Source organism: Adiantum capillus-veneris, chromosome 20, assembly GCF_014529385.1.
Source record: "Adiantum capillus-veneris isolate H3 chromosome 20, ASM1452938v2, whole genome shotgun sequence".
NCBI lineage: Eukaryota > Viridiplantae > Streptophyta > Polypodiopsida > Polypodiales > Pteridaceae > Adiantum > Adiantum capillus-veneris.
In genome coordinates this window covers 33,291,286-33,301,315 of record NC_140950.1, presented here as the reverse complement: position 1 = coordinate 33,301,315, position 10,030 = coordinate 33,291,286, and the positions used below count along the sequence as shown (strand labels likewise).

Here is a 10,030-nt window from a genome sequence, read left to right as displayed (position 1 = left end):
TGATAGATTGACCTTAATTATTTGAACCAACAATCTAAATGTGTTGTCCTTGTGCAAAAATAGTGTAGGCGGACACCTATCCGGCTACACTGTTTTCGCACAGGGATGACACAACTAATTTTAGTTTACTTTTTTTTTGGTGATGTCGTCCTTGTGCAAAAATAGTGTAGCTGGACATCTATCCTGCTACTATTTTTGCACAGGGACGACACAACTCTTAGAGTGACTCCTTGAGCTTAAGATAGAGTGACTCCTAAAAGCTTTATATATGGATGTGATATAGTGGAATGAAACAAGGTTACTCTATTTAATTTAGTAGATCTACCTTAATTTATTGAACCAACAAAGTAATTTTAGTTAGTGTTTTTTGATGACGTAGTCCCTGCAAAAACATTGTAGTCGGACATCTTTTCGGCTACATTGTTTTTGCACAGGGACGACACAACCATTGATGTGTATGGAGAGTGTCTCCTTTTGAGCTAATGAAGATAAGTGATATATTGTGGGATGAAATCAAGGTATTTCTTTGTATTTTTTTGTTAGGAACACTGAACCAACACACACAGGTTAAAGCTCAAAAGGAGATAAGGGAGCTGCATCCCCCAAGAAACATGCCAAAAAGGGGGTTGATATAACATACCCCCCTGTAAGAGAAGGAGATTCTCTTAGAAAGCTAGGTGCTTAAGAGAGATAAGGAAAGCACAGAAGGCTCTTACACTTGCAGTGCCAATGCTTCCTTTTCAAAGAATTTGTAGGCCAATAGTTGAGCGGTTTAAGATTGACATGAGATCGACAAGAGGTGCTTTGGCATGCATACAGGAAGCTGTTGAAGACTTTTTAATTGAGCTCTTACAAGATGCATAGATATGTGCAACCCACTCTCACAGGGTAACACTTATGGACAAAGATATGATTATCTTGAGGAGATTAAGATACATATTCAATAAAATTATTGAGCCAATACCTCTACAAGATGAAAAGACCTTTTATAATCTCAACATACCCCCATCAAGAAAAGAAAAAGATCCTGAAGTGGTGATTGAGGAGATCATAGAGGGGGATGTTTAAGATCCCAAAGTTGACAGGGAGGATCTAGAAACAAAGGAACTTAGGGATATTGAAGCTCAACTCCCTTCAATATTGATAGCTATCAATCCCACAGGCTTCTTGGTGGTTTCTTTCTTAGAGGGTGACCTTCTTCAAAGAACATATTATATTACGCTAGATGTTCAGTCTGTTAGAGACTAGCAGAGAGAGATCAATTACTGTATTATTATTGCATCCTTGAGGTTAGCCTAACCATCAACATTCTATGTGGCTTTTTTAAGATTGTTCATAACTAATAATAAGTGCTCTTTGAATTTCTTTGTAGATTAATGATGCATGACTATAAGCTACATGTCCAACAGAAAGTGGACATGGTTGACCCAACCATCTCTCACTATTTGAGATCTGATTTTAACATAAGGAACTGGCTAGCCAATATAGATTTTGAGACTTGTGAACTCCTTCTCTGTCCCTACCATGAGAGGTATGTTCTATTGTAACCCTATGTTATCTTCTCATTTTCTCCTTTGAGGCCTTGTCACAACCCTCATTGGAGTTGTCTTACCACAACTCTCACTGGAGTCTTATAGAAATTGAGATCATTGATAAAACATGTTTAATATTGAACTCTCTTCAGGGCCATCATGGAATTGCTAGGCTGTAAGTGTAACTATCCAATACTTTAGCCAATGCTCCCAGTTTCAATTATTTTGTAACAATGATTTGGATCTTTCTAAATAGGGGTACCTCAAGGTTGGTTGAGGCAATTGAGCAATGTCCTCCTATTACAAAGCTCATGGATGACATGCAAATCTTAAATGTGAAGGTAGATTGATCTTCAAATTGTAAGTAGATTGAGCTTCAAATTGTGTATTTATGTTTCCTATTTTGTTTGTGTAGCCACCTTGGAAAGAGGAGTCTTTTTCATGTGGATGGCAAGTGATAACAAATGTCAAGCTAGTGATTGACTACACCTATTGCAATCCACAAAATACTATTAGGATAATAATTTGACCATATAAATAGCTATTGATATTAGGATAAGCTAGCACACTAATTTTTCTTTGCTAGATCAATAGGAATTGCTACACTGACAACCATGTTTGGTGGGTAAGGGAAAAGTTGATTAGATATATGGTTGGTGTTCGAATACCACTAGTCACAGAATCACCTAAGCCTCCAAAGGGCCAGAGAAGCCAAGGGAAGATGCCAAGCACCACAAAAGGCAAAGAGGATACACAAAAAAGAGCAAAGGAAGAGAAGCCCAAGGAGGTTCCTAAGGCAGAGAAGCCAAAGGAAGAGAGGCCCAAGGAAGAGAAGCCCAAGGCAGAGAAGCCCAAGGAGGTTCCAAAGGAAGAGATGTCAAATGAAGAGAAGCCAAAGGAAGAGAGGCCCAAGGCAAAGAAGCCCAAGGAGGTTCCAAAGGAAGAGAGGCCCAAGGCACAAAAGCCTTAGGAGGTTCCAAAGGAAGAGAGGCCAAAGAAGGAGGTTCCAAAGAAGCTTGTTGCACCCAGAAAGAACCCCAAAAAACACAAACACATGCCAAAGAGGAGCAAAAGAGGTAGACATTTGAAGAGGTAGAGCCCAAAAAACCCCCAAAATAGAGGAAAATAGAGGAAGCTAGCACAAGAAAGAGTCCTAGGACTCCCAAAACTCCCAAAAGTGTTTCGTGAAGCAGAATTTTGTAAATACATACATTACATATCGAGAACATCTACTTGAGAAAATTACATCCTCTCTACTTGAGACCACCCTTGTAAAGAGACAACATTACATGCTCATACATTTTTGCAATGAGAAAATTATACATATTCTCTCCTTGAGAGTTTACAATTTTCATTGGCTCCATGTCATGAAGCTCCGAATACAGTCTTTCAGATTTTGTTGCAATTGTGGTAGTCCTTGCATTTGTCTTTGCATGTTTTTCATAGTCCAACTGTGTTGACAGCAACATGTCAAGGCCCAATCCATAATCCATGCCATCCTCCAACCCTACCCCAAAGGGACCTAAGAAATCTTCTAACCATGGTGGGATTTCTTTCAAGTAGATGTAGTTAATGAAGAGTGGCTCAGGGTCTTCCTTCTCTTCCACCTCTTCCCTCTCTTTCTCTTCCTTTTTTTCATGGAATTTTCTCTTCTTCTTGCCCAGAAGAAATGAGAAGGAGGAGGAGACAGAATCCTTACCCATATCTCTTCACCTATTCCTCACAGAAAGAGGAAGAGGAGAAATGGTGATAAATCTAAACCGGGCTCTCCTCTTTATTGAATAATTAAAAACAAGACTAATTACATTAAAAACAATACATCTGAACAATAAAAGAAGAAAATATCAAACAAGACACAAACAAGTCTATTGAACCAAAATGTCATTTGTCATTGATATGGAAATGTACAAAACTGTCAATCTGCTTCAAGAAGGGACAACCAACATTTGTATAAAATGCCAGTTTAAAAAAATTTGCATAGGCTTTAATAGACTTTAGCAGGAGGCTTTAGCTTGGAAGAAGATGTACTATTCCTTCTAGCACATCCTAGCATAAAATATTCTCCCAAGACCTGCAATCACACAGACAAAGTAAGAATAGGTTACACCAAAATTTCTCCATAGAAAAAGAAACTATTATTACATACCTTCCTTCTTGCATCTAAAAAGCAAAAGTTGAAGGTAAATTTATCTCCTCATTGTGTAAGTCCTGCCTCACTTGGTACAATGAGCACTTGGTCCTAATCCTCAATGTTTCCAAGTGTTCATTGTGCATCCACACATCAATGTCATGAATGGGATTCTCATTCAAATCATCCATGTTCTGATCCAAAGTAACCAAGTCCCCCCCCAACATGATGCAATCGACTATAAAAAAAAGAAATAATAAAGTTTTGGGTACGGATCGTGTATTTCCTGGTAATAGATCCAGATTGCACTTTGCAAAGAACCCCATTCACTGTTTTTTGACTCCAACCCTCATCCAAAAATTCTAACTTATCTTCACTTTCTAAGCACTTAACTGACATCATTGTTCTAGAGACTTTCACATCAAGCTTTGCAAAGAACTCTATAAAGACAATGATGGGAATAAACATTGAAACTCTAGTCAGCTTGCTTGCAATGTTGGACTTTAGACACTTTTGGATCTCAAAGAAGATATTGCACCTATAGCTTTCACTTGTTATTGTTGAAGATGATGAAACAGGAAACAGAAGGAAGACAACAACTCACAGTAGGAAGAAGATGGAGAAGGAGAAGACATAGAGCTTGTGTACGAGATCTCTGTAGTCTATCTCTCTATATTAGAATAATAGAGTATATACAAACTCAGAGCTACAAAGCTTATATGAGACCCTAAGAGATAAGGTGTCCTTTCACACCAGATGTCCAGGGGGAAAAACTCAGTGGGAGAAAAGTGCCCCTGGTGAAGCGCGTATACACGCTAACACTACTACATGTCTACAAATCCCCCCTGTAGTGATAGTGTGAATCCGTACAAGGTAGCAGATCATCATGTGTATGAGAGTAAGCCCAAAGCTTTTCGGAAAGCTTCAAACTTTTCTCGTGATAACGCCTTCGTAAATAGAACTGCAATGTTATCCTGTGTAGGACAGTAAGTTAGTGTGATCTCCCCTGCATGTAGCCTTTCCCTGACATAGTGGTAGTGAACCTCTATGTGCTTTGTTCTTGCATGAAATACTGGATTCCTTGCAACTGCCATAGCACTCTGACTGTCAGTGAAAATGGTAGTGGGTGCCTGTTGACACTCACAAAGATCTGCCAATAACCTGCGTATCCATACACAATCAACTATTGTCGTGAAGGCTGCCCTGTACTCAGCTTCACAAGTTGATGTAGCCACTGTGGGTTGCTTCTTGCTTAGCCAAGATATACATGCATTTCCCAAGAAAAAACAATTCCTACTTGTGGAATGTCGTGTGTCAAAATCACCAGCCCAATCTGAATCGCTGTAACCAAGAAGCTGCATAGAACTGTGCTTTTCATACATATCCCCCCTTGGAAAGAACATGGAAAGATTAGGGGTACCTGAAAGGTAACGAAGTATGCACTTCACAGCCTACCAATGATGCATACCTGGGCTGTGCATAAATCTGCTTGCTTGTGAAACCCCAAATTGAATGTCTGGACGAGTGTTGCCTGCCAAATATATCAAGCAACCAACCGCTTCTGCATAAGTATGTACATCAAAAGGTTCTCTAGCATCGTGCATGCTCAACTTTGATCCAGTTTCTACGGGTGTAGAGATTGGTTTAAAATTTTGCATACCAAACTTGTCCAAAATTTTATGCAAATATTTTGCCTGCAACATGTATATGCCATTCTCTGATTGCACAAACTGAATACCCAAGTAATAATGTAGCAAACCAAGATCAGAATCCTCAAAGGTTTTTCTCAAAGCATCTTTAAACGCTTCAATTTCATATGCAGTATTGCCTGTTAGAAGCATATCATCCACATAAAGTGTTAGCATAATGAGAACTCCATCTCTCTTTTTGACATACAAAGTACTTTCTGTTGGACTATTCTGAAATCCCTGGCCAATCAAATAAGTATGTATCTTCTCATACCATGCTCTTGGAGCCTGCTTGAGACCATACAAAGCTTTACGCAATCTACATACCTTTTGCTCTTGACCTTTTAAAACAAAACCACTTGGTTGACTTACATAAACTTCTTCATGCAAATCACCATTCAAAAAAGTAGTTTTGATATCCAACTGATGCACTTTCCAAGCATGATGAGCAACAATTGCAACTAGTGATCTAACTGTGGACGCACGAGAAGTAGGAGCAAAGGCTTCATCATAATCTATGCCTTTCTGTTGCGCATAGCCTTTTGCCACAAGCTTTGCTTTGTACCTGTCAACAGTACCATCTTGTTTCCTTTTTACCTTAAAAACCCACTTTGTACCAATAGGCTTTTTACCCGTAGGCAAGTCCACTAGATCCCATGTATGATTCTTATGAATAGAATCAATTTCTTGTTGCATAGCATCTTTCCACTGAACACACTCTAAAGCTTGTTCAAATGAATCAGGCTCATCTACATCACAAAGAGTGCTAAAGCAAGCCAAATCTACTTGCTCTCTGCCAAAAATAGTACCAGCACGTGTTTTTCGTGGCAACGGTGCATCCAACTTGCTATCCTGCAAATTTTTTTGAACCCATTTAGGCAAGGTTCTTTCTTCCCTGAGAACTTCTTGCTCTTCACGCACAATTTCCTCTACATCAGGAGGTGTCACATGCTGATCAAAAGATTGATCAAGATTATCAACCTGTTGTGATTCTTGATTCTCCACAAAAGAAGAAAGCAAACCTTCAAATACATCACGTGTCTGCATATGAGGTGCATCAAAAGCAACCATAGGTTGAGCAGTAGTTTCTGCAAAAATTACATCACGACTTTCAAAAATCTTGTTTGTAGCAGGATTGTAAAGTCTATAACCTTTACTTCCACTACTGTACCCCACAAATATACATTTGATTGCCTTATCATCAAGCTTCCCACGTAACTGCTGAGGGATGTGAGCATAAGCAAGACAACCAAAAACACGAAGATAACTGACTGAAGGTTTTCTGTCATACCAAGCTTCATATGGAGTAATGGTCTTCAAGGCACGAGTAGGACACCTGTTCAAAACATGTGCTGCACAAGCAACTGCCTCCATCCATAGCTTATGAGGCAAACTCTTAGCCTTGAGCATACATCTAGCCGTCTCCATTAAAGACCTGTTCTTCCTTTCTGCAACACCATTCTGTTGTGGTGTGTATGGCATAGTGCAATGGTGTTTAATGCCTTTCTTTCCCAAAAAATCCTTAAATGCACCTGACATGTATTCACCTCCTCGATCGGTACGAAGAGTCTGTACTTTGCAACCTGTTTCATTTTCAACCATGGCGACATAATGTTGAAAAATTGCAAACACATCTGACTTTGCTTTGAGTGGATACACCCAACAAAACCTGGAAACGTCATCAATGAAGGTCACAAAATAAAGGCTGTTTCCTATAGATGGTGTCCTCATAGGACCACATACATCACTGTGTACAAGCTGCAACTTTCGTGTCCCTCTAACTGAACCATCCTGCGAAAATGCAAATCTGTGCATCTTTCCAAGAACGCAACCTTCACATACATGTCTTGGTGGCATCTCTAATAAAGACAAATCATGCACCATATTATGACGTTGTAAAGTCATCAAATTGCCATAACTAACATGCCCAAATCTAGCATGCCACAACTCAGCATCCTGCATGGCCCGAGTCTTTGTTTCTGCAATACATACCTGAATCTGCTTTTCATAACGAATTAACACAAATAGTCCATTTTCCAGCGTACCTGTAGTGATAAGAGAATAACCATTCTCTCGATCTCGTACAACACATCTGTCATCCTCAAAAATGACCCGAAGACCATTTTTTGCAAGAGAGGATACAGACAACAAATTCTTCTTGATCCCTGGAACATATAAGACATCTGGCAAGCATAAATCTGAACCATCTGAAATGGTAATCAAAATCTTACCAACGCCTTTGATTGGATAAGAAGCATTATTTGCACATGTCACCTTCTTTCCTGCTGGAGCTGCATCCAATGAACAAAACAAATCCTTCCTTGAAGTAATATGCCTGGATGCACCACTATCAAAGTACCAAATCATTTGTATCTCGTCAACACTGTAAGCAGAAAAATCTGAATATACTAAGAAAGCATAAGAATCCTGCACAGAGTTTGCAGACTCTTCTTTAGCTGTAGAAGAATCACCAGAAGCTGAAACAACCAAACTTGACTCTTTCTTCTTTTCTTTAGCAATTCGCTTTTTACACTCACTAATGTAGTGACCAGGTTTCTGGCAGTAGTGACATTTACCTTTCTTCTTGGACTTGTCGGAATCACCTTTAGACTTCTCTGAAGACTGTTCTGCACCAGACTTCGAGTAATGAGCACTCTCTTTACCCTTGTTTTTGTTATGTACAACAAGAGCATGATCCATACCATCCACCTATAAAGACTTGTTCTTACGTGATTGATCCTCCTGCAATAGCAAAGCCACTAACTCTTCAAAATGAAGAGGCTCAGGATTAGCTCGCAAAGACAGAGTCAAAGAAGTCTGAAAAGTCAAATAAGATGGTGGTAGTGAATTGAGTGTTTTGGAAACCAAGTCCTTCTCTGGAATCGCTTCATCAATGCTAAGCAATTGCTCTTTAAGATCCCTGATTTTTGTAAGATGCTCAACGATATCATCACCTTCGTCCATCTGTATTTTGTCAAGTTGTTTCTTCAAAAACTCTATTCTGGCAGCGTTTCTTCCTCCAAACATAGCTTGCAGAGTGTTCCAAGCATCCTCAGAAGTTCTGCAAGATCTGATATGTGGTGTGATTGTCCTCTTTATGGTTAAGGCAATCACAGCCATAGCTTGTGCATCTTTAGAATCCCATCTCTTTTGCTCTGGAGTGACTTGTGAGGGTCCTGCACCAACAGCTGCACCACGACCAGGCGTGGCAGGTGCAATGCTACCTGGACGAACTTCATCTCCAGATACATAATCCCACAATCCTTTACCAACCAAAACATTTTTGGCCATAAAAGACCAAAGAGAATAGTTGGTACCATCCAATTTGTCTTCGGATGTAAACGCACCAAAAATCTCTTTCTCCGTAGATTGAGCCATACTGTGGATGCACACAAGAGAGCAAAAGAACCTCCAAGAGATTCACAAATCTCCTCTCCAATGTAAGCAAAACTCTACACAAAATCTCAGCAGAAAGCTAAGACAAGCTGCTTCCCAAAAGAAATGTTTACCTGAAGAAAATCTGTCAAAAAGCACACCCTCTTGATCTAAACGCCTCCGAAAAGTAACTTCTGCTACGCTGCTCAGAACAAAATTCTGAGGGCTCGAATGGCTTCAAAAGGGGGGTAAAACCCCAAATCACCTACTCAGAATACTCCCGGAACGTCGAGGATGCTCCCACGAGTAAATTTTTTGAAAACTGCGATTGCGCGCGCGGATGCGAAAACTTAAGTAGAGGCTCTGGAAATCACCTTGCTCTGATACCAATTGTTGAAGATGATGAAACAGGAAACAGAAGGAAGACAGCAACTCAGAGTAGGAAGAAGATGGAGAAGGAGAAGACACAGAGCTTGTGTACGAGATCTCTGTAGTCTATCTCTCTGTATTAGAATAATAGAGTATATACAAACTCAGAGCTACAAAGCTTATATGAGACCCTAAGAGATAAGGTGTCCTTTCACACTAGATGTCTAGGGGGAAAAACCCAGTGGGAGAAAAGTGTCCTTGGTGAAGCGCGTATACACACTAACACTACTACATGTCTATAGTTATAGAGCTTTGCAATGGCCATTCTCCACTTCTAAAACTAGGTAGTGCAACCTTGGTAGCAGTGCCCCAATCCCTCATAGATTTTGGGGGGACATAAAAATGATCATAAAAGAATATCACTCTTTCTGCTAGAGAGCCATGTGTTCTACCTTTGTAAATCTCTTCGCCAATGGATGCATGCCAGACATGTAAAATATATATGATACAATCCACTAGGTTGCCATTCCTCTATGCTTGAGGGATGTAGGTATGTAATAAGCATAATAGAGAAACACAAACCACAAAGCTAGTACATAAGATAAGCATAGTGGAGAACCACAATCATGTAGAGGACAACAAACAAGAAGAGAAGTGTGAAATACTTGCAATTATCTCTATCTAGAGGAAGATTTGATCTTTTGGGTTGTAGATGAAGCTCCTTGTGCATGTAAACATGCTGCACCAAAATATCTTTCACTGTTTTCTTGGCTCCAACCAGTCAAAAGTCCTTCACTTTCCCTTTCCAGCATGACAAGAATGGGTTTTTGGATGAGACTTTTCTTCTCCTACTTTGCTGCATTATAATCTAACTACCTTTGGATATAGATACTGGACTCCATTGATTGTGCTCATCTAATGTGGCATAAGTTGTGTTG

The 10,030-nt window shown here is 39.7% G+C and overlaps 1 pseudogene; it reads left to right on the top strand.

Moving 5' to 3' along the window:
- The first annotated feature begins 897 nt into the window (after nucleotides 1-897).
- Nucleotides 898-2,502, top strand: LOC147432339 (uncharacterized; annotated as a pseudogene).
- The last annotated feature ends 7,528 nt before the right edge of the window (nucleotides 2,503-10,030 follow it).